Genomic DNA, 14,768 nt, shown 5'->3' with positions numbered 1-14,768 from the left:
TGCCCTAACCAGTTTGGCTCAGTGGATAGAGCATCGGCCTGAGGACTGAAGGGTCCCAGGTTCGATTCTGGTCAAGGGCATGTACCTTGGTTGTGGGCATATCCCCAGTAGGGGGTGTGCAAGAGGCAGCTGATCAATGTTTCTCTCCCATTGATGTTTCTAACTATCTCTCTCCCTTCCTCTCTGTAAAAAATCAATAAAATATATTTAAAAAATAAAATAAAAACAGCAGTGTTGAGGAAGATGCAGAACAACTAGAACTCTGTTACATTGTTGTTGTAAATGCAAAATGATGCCACTTTGGAAAAGTTTGGCAGTTTCTTATAAAGTTAAACATACTTAGCCTGAGACCCAGCAACCCTGTTCCTAAGATATTTACCCAAGAGAAATGAAAGCTGGTGTTCATATGAAAACCTACACGTGCATGTTTCTGGAAACAATGTAAACATCCTTCAACTAGTGAGTGGATAAACACCTGTGAAACACCCATACCGTGGGACACTACTTAGAAGGGAAGAAACTGATGGACTCAACCACACAAATGACTCTCAGAAATATTTTACTGAGAAAAAGAGGGAGAACCAAGATGGCGGCATAGGTTAAAGCCAGAGTTTGCTGCCTTGAACTACTTCAAAAGTGAAACTAAAAGACAGAACGGACATCACCCAGAACCACAGGAACGCTGGCTGAGTGGAAGTCCTACAACTAGGAGGAAAGAGAAACGCATACGGACACTCAGAGGAGGCGCAGTGCTGAAGTCAAATTCTGAGGTGCGGAGTGTGCGGAGCAGGCTGGCGGCGGAGGGCGCGGTTGGCGTTTTCAATCAGGAGGGAGTCGCAGACTCTGAGCTCCAGATACGGGAGAGTCTTTAGGGACCCAGACTCGGACGGGAGAAGCGGGACTGTCTGGCTTCGGTCAGAGCGAGTGCAGCTTTCTCTCCGAGCTTTGCAGCGAGTGCTGGGACTCAGAGAGGCAGAGCCCCTGGAAACAGGACTGAGAGCCGCCATGACTGCTCTCTCCGGCCCACACTGTTGATCCTGTGCGACCCGCCCCGCCCAAGCCCTGCACAGAGGCATTTGCTGGATAGCCTCAGGCAAACGCCAGATTAGCACCTCCCTAGAGGACAGAAGTTCTCTCAGTGCAGACACAGCTGATTCTCATAGCCACTTGGCCTGGAGGTCAAACCCTCCCTGGTATTAGCTACAACAATTAAGGTTTAACTATAAGACTGCGAACAAAGACCACTAGGGGGTGCACCAAGGAAGCATAACAAAATGCGGAGACAAAGAAACAGGACAAAATTGTCAATGGAAGATATAGAGTTCAGAACCACATTTTTAAGGTCTCTCAAGAACTGTTTAGAAGCCGCCGATAAACTTAATGAGATCTACAAGAAAACTAATGAGACCCTCTATGTTATATTGGGGAACCAATTAGAAATTAAGCATACATGGACTGAAATAACGAATATTATACAGACTCCCGACAGCAGACCAGAGGAGCGCAAGAATCAAGTCAATGATTTGAAATGCGAGGAAGCAAAAAACACCCAACCAGAAAAGCAAAATGAAAAAAGAATCCAAAAATGCGAGGATAGTGTAAGGAGCCTCTGGGACAGCTTCAAGCGTACCAACATCAGAATTATAGGGGTGCCAGAAGATGAGAGAGAACAAGATATTGAAAACCTATTTGAAGAAATAATGACAGAAAACTTCCCCCACCTGGTGAAAGAAATGGACTTACAGGTCCAAGAAGCGCAGAGAACCCCAAACAAAAGGAATCCAAAGAGGACCACACCAAGACACATCATAATTAAAATGCCAAGAGCAAAAGACAAAGAGAGAATCTTAAAAGCAGCAAGAGAAAGAAACTCAGTTACCTACAAGGGAATACCCATACGACTGTCAGCTGATTTCTCAACAGAAACTTTGCAGGCCAGAAGGGAATGGCAAGAAATATTCAAAGTGATGAATACCAAGAACCTACAACCAAGATTACTTTATCCAGCAAAGCTATCATTCAGAATTGAAGGTCAGATAAAGAGCTTCACAGATAAGGAAAAGCTAAAGGAGTTCATCACCACCAAACCAGGATTATATGAAATGCTGAAAGGTATCCTTTAAGAAGAGGAAGAGGAAGAAAAAGGTAAAGATACAAATTATGAACAACAAATACATATCTATCAACAAGTGAATCTAAGAAACAAGTGAATAAATAATTTGATGAACAGAATGAACTGGTGATTATAATAGAATCAGGGACATAGAAAGGGAATGGACTGACTATTCTTGGGGGGGAAAGGGGTGTGGGAGATGCGGGAAGAGACTGGACAAAAATCGTGCACCTATGGATGAGGACAGTGGGTGGGGAGTGAGGGCGGAGGGTGGGGCGGGAACTGGGAGGAGGGGAGTTATGGGGGGAAAAAAGAGGAACAAATGTAATAATCTGAACAATAAAGATTTAATTAAAAAAAGAAGTGAAACACAATGGAGCACTTACTATAAGATTCTATTTATATAAACTTCTAACACAAGCAGAGCTAATCTATCAAGTCAGAGAAGGGATTGGTGTCTGCCTAGGGCTGGGAGATGCATTTTATTTTGTGTAAAGTACACCTTAAAAGTCTTTATTTCAAATTAAAAAAGAAAATTTATGGCCGTGATGGTAGTCAGTGAGGGGGGAGGGGACATTATTCCAGTTCTCTTCCTCTACACCAAACCCTGGCTTTACTTGATTAACTGTAAGTTTATAGATGGATTCCTACACAAATTCAGATATTCAGCAGGAAAAAAAATCTTACGTTCTCACAATACAGTCTCCCTTTAAAGGTCTGATAGAAGCACAGATGAATGTTATAAAGGTCTTAAGCACTTACAAAGTCTTAAGACCAGAGAAAAAGGCAGTATCCTGGGCTGTGCGTCCTATTTTATAGAGCTACCTATTTATTTTAATCCTCTCAACCTTCCAAGGGTGAAATGCTGGATAATTTCAACATAAGAAACGCACCCCCCCCACCCACCCACCACAGGGCTTCATGTGTTATGTTAAGAAGTGGTACAATGTTACCTTTTAAAAGCAGAATTCAAATTAATATGGACATTGACAACTATGTGAAATAGCAAATAAAATATGCATAGAAAAGAGATTGGGAAAACACACATCAAAATGTTAACTAAGTTATGAAACTATGGGCAATTACTTTCTCTACTTATTACTTTCTCTTATTAGTATTTTGCAGTTTCTATCCTGATAATGTATCATTTTTGTGATTTAAAATTAGTAAGTTATCTCGAATTGTCTAGAACAAATGAAAAGGTAAATACACTTCTTGTTGTCCTGCACACCTCTTTATATGAAAGTTTTACTCTCCTGACATGGACAGTGTTTTAAGATGTGCAGAACACATGTGCTTTAGCTAACTTTAAAAGTTTGTTTGCATAAAGCAGAGTAATGGGATCTGAATTTCTCTTTTTTTCTCTCTCTTTTCTAATTTTGAAAGAGTTTTTCTGCCTAGAGTTTCTATTCTCCAGCACAGAGCACTTGTGACTGGAGCAGCTGTATACACTAGTGATAGAAAATTAAGCAGAGTCAGGGAGCAATCCTACTAGTACGAGCTTCTAGATTCCCTCCCTGAGGACACTGTCCTCTGAAACTGTTGACAGCAGATCACTCATCTGTCCTAAGATGGCCCTGTTAGCAGCATTTTCCTTGACTTCATAGAAGAGTAATGTGCCAGCTCCACCCTCTTAACCTTCTAAGATGCTGCCAAGTTACTCATCACCATATTAGTCCTAGGAGAGGTTTTCCTTGTTTTTGTATTCAAATTTCTACGCATTTCTTATACTATCTACAAATCTCAAAGTGTTCTGTCTTGTAAGGCAGGGGCCTAGTATTCCAGGGCTTAATAGGCGGATGATTAACATACATCGTATGATATTCTGTACAGGCTCAGGTCCCTAATGTGAATTCAAACTGCAACCAGCAGCACACTTACTGCGAGGGAGGGGCGGGCAACACAGCAAACAACCCGAAGAGAAGAACCCAGCCTCAGCAGTTTTCTTTGTGAAGCTGACGTGTGTCCTGGATCTGTATGAATATAAAGAAAGACTTTGCCAGCTCAGGGGGAGGTCTGCTTGATTGCTTCAGAGCAATTCCAGACCATCAAGGCAACCGTGTCACCCACACGTTAATATTGACATGGGATCCCAAAGCAAAGCCTGAGGTGTGCCACCGCAGTGTCCTCATTACTCTCTCGGTCCTCCCTGGCTTGTTTTGCCTCAATAAAGGCCTTGTCTCCTTTGTCAGCCCTGTTTTTTAACATTTGGTGCTCTGGGCTCCTTGGTGGGAGCTTCTGTAACTGACCAGGATAAGAACTGGAGAAAACTGATAAAAAAAATTCAATAAGTGGTTATAATTATTGTTGTTCTTATCACTACCATAATCTACCTGTATTCTTTTCCCTCCTATCCTTCAAAACTTTCTGTCCCCCACTGAGGCAGGAATTTTAGGGGGAACATAGGCAACATTAGGAATTTTTAGAATTGGAGTCCCTGGAAAAAACAGGGCCACAGACTGGCAGAAGGTACATTCCCATAACACAAGCAAGCCAGGTGCATGCAGGAGGCAGCCAATCCATAATTCTCATCATTTTATTTTTTTTGTTGTTGATCCTCACCCACTGATATTTTTCCATTGATCTTTTTTACAGAGAGGGAAGGGCAGAGAAATATTGATGTGAGAGAAACACATCTCCTGGTTGCCTTCTGCATGGGACCTGACCACCAGGAAGGAGCCTGCAACCAAGGTACATGCCCTTTACCAGAATTGAACCCTGGAACCTTTGGTTCACAGGCTGATGCGCTACCCACTGAACTAACAGGCTAGGGTTGATTCTCATTAATGTTTCTATCTCTATTTTTTACAAAAAATTTTGTGGCCCGTCTGGCATGGCTCAGTGGTTGACTGTCTATCTATGAACCAGGAGGTCATAGTTTGATTCCCAGTCAGGGCACATGCCCAGGTTGCAAGCTCGATCCCCAGTGCAGAGCATGCAGAAGGCCGCCAATCAATGATTCTCTAATCATTGATGTTTCTATCCCTTCTCCCTTTCTCTCTGAAATCAATAAAGATATATTTAAAAAATAAAAGAAAATGTCAACACTTAAAAAGAAAAAGCCAGGTGCAGTTACATCTCCATAAAACAAGGGAACTAGAAGCAGCCAGGAAAGGTCTATATTTACAAAATAAAGAGAGGGAAGCCCTTCGTTCAGAAGGAAAAGAAGAAAGCTCAGAGGGAAGGAGGAGAGGGAACCTCACATGTCGAAGGGGAGTATCGACCAATCAGAGGGGATACCAGGACACAGGAACTGCAGCCTTTATAAACCACAGGGAAAAGGAACTCAGTGGGACCCTTTCCCGCTCCCTACATGGGAGTCTGTGCTTGTTCTTCAATAAATCTCCATCTCTGCTATACCACTTTCTGTCCGTGGACTCATTCTTGGATTCCGGCGGACAAAGAATCCGAGTTCCAGTCCAAAAATTCGGTCTCACAGTCATATCTAATTTGAAATTTTCTTACGCATCCTACACCTATGCTACTCCAAGTGTGTCCACAGGCCAGCAGCGTTGGTGTCCCCTGGGAGCCTGAAGATGATTCGCAGGCACGCTCTGCTAGGAAAGCAGTGTGTCAGAGCACCCATAGCGCCATTTTTGCTTATTCCCGTTTTCCTTTCACCCTCACATATGTCCTCTCATATCGGCAAATTAATCTTGGCCACCCCTTCCATTTTGTACTTTTCCCACACGCTGTGTGACACTGCTTAATGAAATGCGTATTGATGCTCCTTTTCTATTGCTTTTCAGATTTTCAAGTTCTTCAAGGCACATCTCTAGATCAACTTTTTCTTTGAATAAAGTGTCTCATTGACACTGACATTGTTCTCTGGCTTGACCTCAGCACTCATTGGCTTTGCCAGACACACTGGCACTTAATTTATTCATTATACCATGTCATTACTCTCTTGTCTTCTTTCTGTCTTACATCTACTACTTTCATGTAAAAGTTGTGTTTCCTCGAAATGACTGTAGGAATCATATCATACAGCCTCTATTCAGGATTACTCTCACATTTGGTGCTTTAAAAATGTTATTGAATTGATTTGAGCTAAGTTTCTCAGGCATCAAACAATAGTCCAAATGTAAAATCAGGAAAAAAAATGACAATATGTTTAGAAATGGCAATATTTCTATTAGTAAAAATATGTAACTTGTAACTGATTATCTTATAACTAGAAATTTAAGGAGCATAGGGACCTTTTTCAGTTCAGTTATTGCATTTTTCAACTCCGTGACTTCTATTTGGTACTTTCTTAAATTTCCAGTCTCTTGGTTGAAGTTCTGCATTCATCCATTCTTTTCCTGAGTTTGGGGAGCATCTTCATGATAATTACTTTGACCTCTTTGTTAGGTAACTTATTATCTCCATTTCATTAAAGTTTCTTCAAAAGTTTTTGGTTTGGGACATATTTTTTTGTTTCTTCATTTTGTTTGACTTTTTGTGTTGGTTTCTATGCATTATATAAACAGCCATTTCTCCCAGTCTTGAAGGAGTGGTCTCATGTAGGAGAACCTTATCATTCAACCCTGCTCTAGCTCTTGGTTTTTTTCTCAAACCTTTGTTTTTATTTTATTTTTAATGGCTCCTAGTAATTGAGGGTTTGGCCAAGGCCTGTCGGTGTCCTAAAGGGGAGGATCTGTCTAGATTCTGGCTGACTGGAAGCCAGACCCTGGGGCAGTGGTGTTCAAAGTATCATATATATATATTTATATATACAGTCATATGGGGCTGCAAGCTTAAGCCCCACTGAGCACCCGTGCTGGGGGCCCTAGCTATGTCCCCGGGATGTCAGTTGCACATCTGATTATCTCCCCGGGAGTAAAGAGTAAAATTGTTGAATCATAAGGTTATGCATATATTTATGTGGATACTACCAAGATGTTTTTTAAAGTAATTATACCAATTTACTCTCCAACCAGTATTATATGTTAAAGTTGTTCCACAACCTTGTCAACACTTAATACTGTTTGTTTGTTTTCCATTTTAGCCATACCGGTGGGCATATAGTGATATCTCATTTTAGTTTTAATTTGCATTTAGATTGCATTTTGAGAAACTTGTTATACACTTATTAGCCATTTTGGATATGCTCCTGGCACTTTTTATTCACATTTTAATTGGGTTGTTTTTATTTTTCTCATTGAGCTGTATGATTTTCTTTCTGGATATGTATCTTTTGTGTATGAATTAAGCAACTTTCGTGAGGTTATGTCACTTAATAAACGTCAAAAACTCAGTGGTTTAGAACAAATATACATTTCTTGCTCACTTTACAGTTGGTTGCAGGTCTGTTACAGCTCTTCTGAAAATTGCTAGATCAAGCTGGACTCAGCTTTTCTTGGCTTGACTTGACTTCACAATCTTCTCATTCTAGAAAACAAATTGTAGATGGACCAGCTTTCTGAAATACCCTATTCTCATGGTTGAAGGTAAAAAAGCAAGAGATGGGGATACCAGAAACCAGCAATGCCTCTAAAAACATCTATTTCGTCATGAAAAGCATTGTGTCCATTTATATGCCATTGGCTAAAACAGGTCATAAGATAAAACCAAAAGTGCTTGGGCAGGGAATTGCATGCTCCCTAAAGGGGAGAATTAGAGGGGCAAGCAAAATCAGGTACAAAGAACAGTGAACAAATAATACAATACATCACAGTTGGACATGTACAAAAGCCTACTCTTCCTTAATAATGTCTTACATGGAACAGAAATTCATAACAATAATTAACTAAGTACAATTTAACAACCTGTTTATTTACTATTTGTATTTTTTGTATTCAGTTTAACAAATCTGTGCCTCTCATAAGGACATGACGATATTCTTCTATGTCAAGAGCTGGAATTTTTTTGTAAAGGACCAAATAGTAAATATTTCTGCTTTGCAAGCTTTACACTCTCTGTCACAACCATTCAACTGTCATTGTAGCATAAAAGCAGTAAGAGATAATATGTAAATGAGTGGTGTGACTATGTGGCAACAAAACATTATTTACAAAGATAGGTAGCAGTTTGGATCTGTCCTTTAGATCATATTTTGCTGACCCCTGATCTATGTCATTTTCTAAAAGCTTTATTGTTTAAATTTTTACAATTATATCCACAGTCAAACTGTCTGAAATTGATTTTTTTGTGTTTGGTATGAAATAAGAGAACTGTCATTTTTTTTTTTTTTAGACATGTGCATCCAATTGATCTAGTATCATTAATTGAAAAGTCTCTCTTTCTCTATTGCATTACAGTAGTCATAAGTCATGTGGTCATGGTCCAACAATATTAATCTTTTTTTGCAAATTTTATTTACTGTTCTTGGCCCTTTGAATTTCTATACAAATTTTAGCATCAGCCTTTTATTTGCAAACACACACATCAACATACATACTAGCTAGAAATTCTGTTGGGATTGAATTTTTTAAATACTGACACATACACAAACACATATACATTGGAGAGTATTACATCTTTTCAGTATTAAGTTTTCAAACTGATAAGCATAATATCTCTGATTTAGTTTTTTATTTCTTCCCCTAATAACTTGTAACTTTTTTTTCTGTGGAAGGCATGCATATTTACTAGAAATAAAGAGAAGGCATGCATATTTACTAGAAATAAAGAGAAATATTTTATAACTGTACAATGGTCAATTCAACTGAAAAATGTAGTATCTTTAAATTGACATGCAATTAAGAATATAGCTTCACACAGGCTGAAGATTGTACACTTTGCAGACTTCATGAGCACATTCCAAAAATTCCTAAAATAAAAGAAAAATGGAATGAAAAAAAAAAAAAAGAATATAGCTTCAATGCCGAAACCGGTTTGGCTCAGTGGATAGAGCGTTGGCCTGCGGACTGAAGGGTTCCGGGTTCAATTCCGGTCAAGGGCATGTACCTGGGTTGCGGGCACATCCCCAGTGGGAGATGTGCAGGAGGCGGCTGATCGATGTTTCTCTCTCATCGATGTTTCTAACTCTCTATCTCTCTCCCTTCCTCTCTGTAAAAAATCAGTGAAATATATTTAAAAAATAAAAGAATATAGCTTCAAAATACATAAAGTAAAATATGATAGAACCAAAATGGGAAATAGAAAATCCATAATTATAGCTGGCGATTTTAACAGGTTTCTCTGTAAAGAAAAAGAATTGAGCAAGATAATCAAATACAATCACACATATATTAAACATATACTGGATCATAAAGCAAATCTCAAGAAATTTCAGAATATTGAAATTTTCTGCCAAACCAAGGCAGGGCGCTAGTTGCTGTCATTGGGGCAAGCCTCTGGTGGTTACTGAAAATTCTTTGCTCCCGGGCACGATGGTCCTGCCTGGCGCTCACACCTGCTGCTGACTCCAGAACCATCACTCGCACCCACTCCTGGCCCCAGCCCTGCTTGCACCCGCTGCCAGCACCTGGTGCAGGCCTGATCACCCCTGAAGACTTCTCTACCTCTCCCTGCTCCTGAGGGGAGATCAGGGCTGGCAGCCGTCTCTCACACCCGCTGCCAGTGATGGCCTCGCTCACACCTGCAGCCAGTGCCTGAGTCACCTCTCACACCTACTACTGGCACCAGCCCAAATTACTCTGTACCATTAGCATGTGGAAATGACTGCAGCGGGAACGGGGCTGCAGGCAGACAGGGGACCAAGGACCATGGCAGGAAGGGCCTGGTGGGGGCATGGAGGATTGGCTGAGACCCGCCCTTGTGCCCACAGCGGCCTCACGGCCCACAGTTCCTTTCAAGGTGCATGAATTCGTGCACTGGGCCCCTAGTATATTATATTTCTACTTAAATTTTAAAGACATTATTGCTTCTAAAAATCAACATATATATAGTTACTTGTTTATCTTTTCTAGTGCTCTTCATTTCTTCTTATATTCCCATTTACCTATCTCTTATCTTTTCCCCTCTTCCCAGAAAGCTCTCTTTAGCATGTCTTTTAAGTATGGACAATAAATTTGTTGTATTATTCCTTGCCTGAAAATTTTTTTTTATTTTGCCTTAATTTCTGAAGAATGTTTCTCTGGATATAGAATTTGAGGTTAGTAATTATCTTCTGGCTGCACTTTGAAGAAATCATCTTTTCTTCTGGATTTCTTTTTGAAAGTTAGCTGTTGCTCCTTTGACTGTTATATTACTTTGTTTGGGGTTTGTAGAACTTCTTGAATCTACAGCTCAATAGATCTAGCACTTCTGGAAATTTTGAGTCAATATATCTTTAAATATCTTGCTCCATATTTTATAACTCGTCTCATTTTGAGACTCCAATTACATATGCGTTAGGTCATTCTTCACCATGTCCCATATATCTCTTATTTTTTCTATTATTTCTTCTTTGTTGCATTTCAAGCTTCAACCTGAGTATTTTCTACTATTTAACTTTTGCCTTTTCTCTCTAATTTGTTGTTAAACCTTCAATTGAGTTTCTGTTTTCAATTATTATATTTCCAATTGCAGAATTTCTTATTGTTTCTTTTTTGCTTAAATTCCAGTCCTCTGGTAAATTTCCATCTTTTCGTTTATTTTCTTGAACAAATTAATCATACTTTAATCCAATTTGATAATTCCAATTTCTTGATATAATTATCCTACTTGCTTTTATTAATATAGCTCACATTTACTTCACTGTTTAATATTAGAAGTGTTTGAGAGCCTTAGAAGTATAGTGATGCTTTATGAACAGAAATATGCCTTAGGAGCCTAACTGTTGTTTATATCCATTGCCCTACAGTAAAATCTGTTGCCTTCTTTCATTTGAAGTCATAGTTTCCAAGAACCAAACCATTACATTAAGTGAGGACTTATTCTAGTTCACCAGGTTCACTTCTTTGCAGTTTCCTTTTCCCTGGGATTTTGGCCCCGTAAGTCCTGGCTATTCTGCTAACTCCCATCCTTTGTCTGCCCAGCCTACTGAAGCTGCTGCAAGCCAATACTTTCAGTTCAGCCACCATGCTTGCATAAACAAATGCTCTAATCCTTAACATAACTCTGACACTAACCCTAAGGATTAGATGGAAGGGCAGGTAAGGTTTGGCGCATCTTAAGGTCTTTCCCTATTTTTGAATGCTTTTGTTGCTGTAGTGTCTTTAAACGGTTGTTTTTTGCGTTTATTAATGGCATGATTTTTTTAAAACTACCTTTTAAATTTGTTTTAGGGGAGGTCTAGTCTATCATGGACAAAAACAAAACTCCTGCTATTCCCTTTCATTTGATTCCTGGCCCAATGTGTGCATTTATCCCTAATTAACAACACATAGGTTGCTGATCCCTGTCGTTTGGAGTCATGCAATGAACGAGTGGCCACCATGAAATTCTGTATCTCTCCATAAGAGAGTACCAAGCGCTCTGCCATTTGGACCTTTCAACATCCCTCAATATAACTTTTACACCCACCAAAAGGCATAGATTCAGGTCCGTCCAAGTTCCTTTTCTAGCAGTAGTTGTTTTGTTTCTATTCATTCAAATGCCATGCCTACTGTAGTGAGCCTTTGAGTCCAATTAGGAGATTTAATACAATTATTACAGACTGAAACTCAAGGGGGAAATTAAGGACATTGATTATTACATACACGTGGAACTAAAAACTAACATATCTGGGTTTTATGTCACCCTTCATATGTCCAGTCAAGCTTTATCTTTATCCCCTGACCAGTCTGACCCAATTTCTCATCATTCTCCTGTTTTGCCTATGCTGCCACCGCAGGCTTCCCTCGTCCCTTGTCGACTTAATGTGTGTGAGGGCTGTAAAAAGAAGCTAAGTGGTTCTGGCACAGTAGCCAAGTGTGGAGGCAGTGCTGCCCGCCAGAGGACACGAGAGCTCTACCCTGGTGCACTGTTTGTCACTCTGATGGGAGGCATGGCTGTGAGGTGATTAAACAGAGTGTTCTGGGTTTTTCCTCTCATTACGTTAGCATTCTCTCCCCATGCCATCAAGCCCGGTTTCTTTCCATTGTAACCTTTTAATTATAATGCAGGACTGGGGAGAAGAATGCACCCACTGGAAACTCAGCAGTGGTTCAATTGTTCAAAGCCACTTGGGTATTCCTCTGTTTATTTGTGCCTAGGTTTGCAATTGGGCTGTGACTATGTTAACTCGTGGAAACTGCTCTGGGACAAATTTAAATCAAAACAGTTTCCATTCTTGCTCTAAAAACCAACTGGGAAGATTTGTTTTAAATGGGGAGTTAGTGGCTTGCCCCAATACACTTGGCATGTTGACTTTTTAAATATACGATAATGCATTTTTTAACAAGTCCAAATGCCTCTGACAAAACAGACCAAAAAAAACACCCAGTGTATTGTATGGATGTAGGAGGCATCTGAAGAACAATACCTCCTTGGTGACAAATATATGTTTCTAGCTGGATAAATAAAGTTTTATTTAATATTTATGCTGAATAAAACTTCTTATATGGGACCTTCTGTCAAAAAAGTATATTTTTTTTATCTTTAAGCCGGCCACTCTACTCACTGCTATCAATGTTTCAATGAGTAAAAATAATTCCAATTTAAAATTGTATTTGCATTTTAGTTTTAACTCTATAAACTGAGTGTATTTCTAAGTGATGCTCAAATTCTTATCATTCTATACATTAAATACTTACTGAGTAGCTATAAGCCACCAGACACTACCTAGGCACTGAAGAAAAAGAAATGAATCTATAATAATAAAAGCATGATATGCTAATTAGATTGGGTGTCCTTCAAGACAACCTTCCGGACAAAGCTGGGGCTGCAAGGGAAGCCCGGGTCCCGAGTGCCAGAGGGAAACTGGTGCTGGCAGCCAGGGGAAGGAAAGCCTACCCTTGCACAAATTTCATGCATCGGGCCTCTAGTAATAATATAAGGTCCTTGAGGTTTATCGTGGAGAATTCTTCCTTTAAAAATACTTAACATCACTTTAGTTTCCATTTCATTTTTGTGTTCAAGTACCAGAATTGAAGCTGAAGTTTCTCACTATTCAGAGGGATTGGAATACACGGTCATAACTACAGTGCAAGGTTTAACTTCAGCCTATTGTCGGTGACCTATGTCCTCCTGATGGACAAACAGAAAAATGCTTAGACATGTACAGCATTTTGGAAGTTCATGCACTTGTATAATTTAACTTAGTCTTTACAATAGCTTATAGGTAGGCAGAGCAGATATTATTATCTGCATTTTCTAGTTGAAAAAGAAACTGAAGACTCAGAGACTCAAGTGATTTGTCCCAAAACACACAGGGTAGACCCCAAGTTCAGTTCTCCTACTATTCTCCCAGGATCCATCTCAACATGCTCCAAGACCACTGCTCCAGACACTGTAAGAACACTACAGTGCTCTAGGAGTCAAAAAACTTTTAAATCAGTAGGCTAGTTCTGAGTAGTAGCCTTATTTCTGATTACATTTCCAAATGAATGCAGTAACTGGTAGCCTATGAATCTGCAAGGCTCCAAATGTATTACATAAACTTACTTGGAAATTCCCATGAATTAGAGGCTGAATCTTACTTTTAAAAAGCATATGGCAGGGGGGTGGGGGCGGGGGGGGTGCTTTTGCAAGGGTATATTTATAAACAAATCCTCATTATTGAGATTAAAACTATTTAAAACTGTGCAAAGTGTTTTCTAGAAGTTAAACAAAATTCCCGACAGTTTCCAACCTCAACAGCTTAGACATCTACACAGGATTTGTCTGCATAGGACTCCAAGGCCCTTGGTCACAATTGTACATGGATTTGTCTCCTTGCTTTTCTCTGCACGGTCCCACCTTCTCCAGGGAGCTGCTCTCAGATATGATGCAGCAAAAGGATTTTCACTTGTCCGGCCTCCAATTCAACTCCCAGAAGCTTCCCTTCCTGGAACTTAGGGCCATCTAAGCAAAATATCCCTTTGCTACCAGGTTTGGTTGTGTGTGTGTGTGTGTGTGTGTGTGTGTGTGTGTGTGTGTGTGTGTGTGAGGGAGGGAGGTGGGGCACATTTTGTTTTGTTTTGTTTTGTTTTGGTGTTAGACTGTTCCATAAAGTGGTTAAAGTCTGCAGGCCACAGCTGCAAAGCTGGCTGGTGCAACTTGTTAAATACAGGAGTTTAAATGTAGGTACCAAAACCACATTGGAAATACGAGTGTGTGTCTAGTTATTAGCAAGCATGGTTCCTTTTTGCCCGGCTCCTAAACCTCTGGCTGACCTTCACTTTGCTCCAGTGGGCTGTTGTGGTTAGGCTGCTGGCCTTGCCCACGTGGCCACTCCGGGGCTCACACAGTCTGGGAGCTGCTCTTTATCTGCTTGGCCTGTAAAGGAAACGCTCTCCTTCCTCTGCCCAACAAGGATCCATCTTCTGAGGGCCTGTGAGATGACAACCCTCCTTTCCTCCTCCAAAACCTTTCTGAAGTGAAGGAAAATGGTCATCTTCCTCTGATCAGGATCTTCCCTTCCCTTCTTTACTGGGCTCTGAGCATCCGTAAGCTCCATCCATAAGCTGTGTCCGAGTGTCCACCCATGTGGATGGAGAAAGGAGAGAGAGAGAGAGAGAGAGAGAGAGAGAGAGAGAGAGAGAGAGAGAGAATGAATTAATTATAATGCCACTCTGGGATTAAAGACTTAGATTTTAATCAGACTAATTGAGGAAACAAGCCAAAAACATTCCCTTTCCTCAAGGTGTGTATTAATACTGCAGGG

This window comes from Myotis myotis, unplaced genomic scaffold, assembly GCF_014108235.1.
Source record: "Myotis myotis isolate mMyoMyo1 unplaced genomic scaffold, mMyoMyo1.p scaffold_m19_p_1, whole genome shotgun sequence".
NCBI lineage: Eukaryota > Metazoa > Chordata > Mammalia > Chiroptera > Vespertilionidae > Myotis > Myotis myotis.
The sequence above is the reverse complement of the archived record's forward strand: the minus strand, read 5'-3'. Positions refer to the sequence as shown.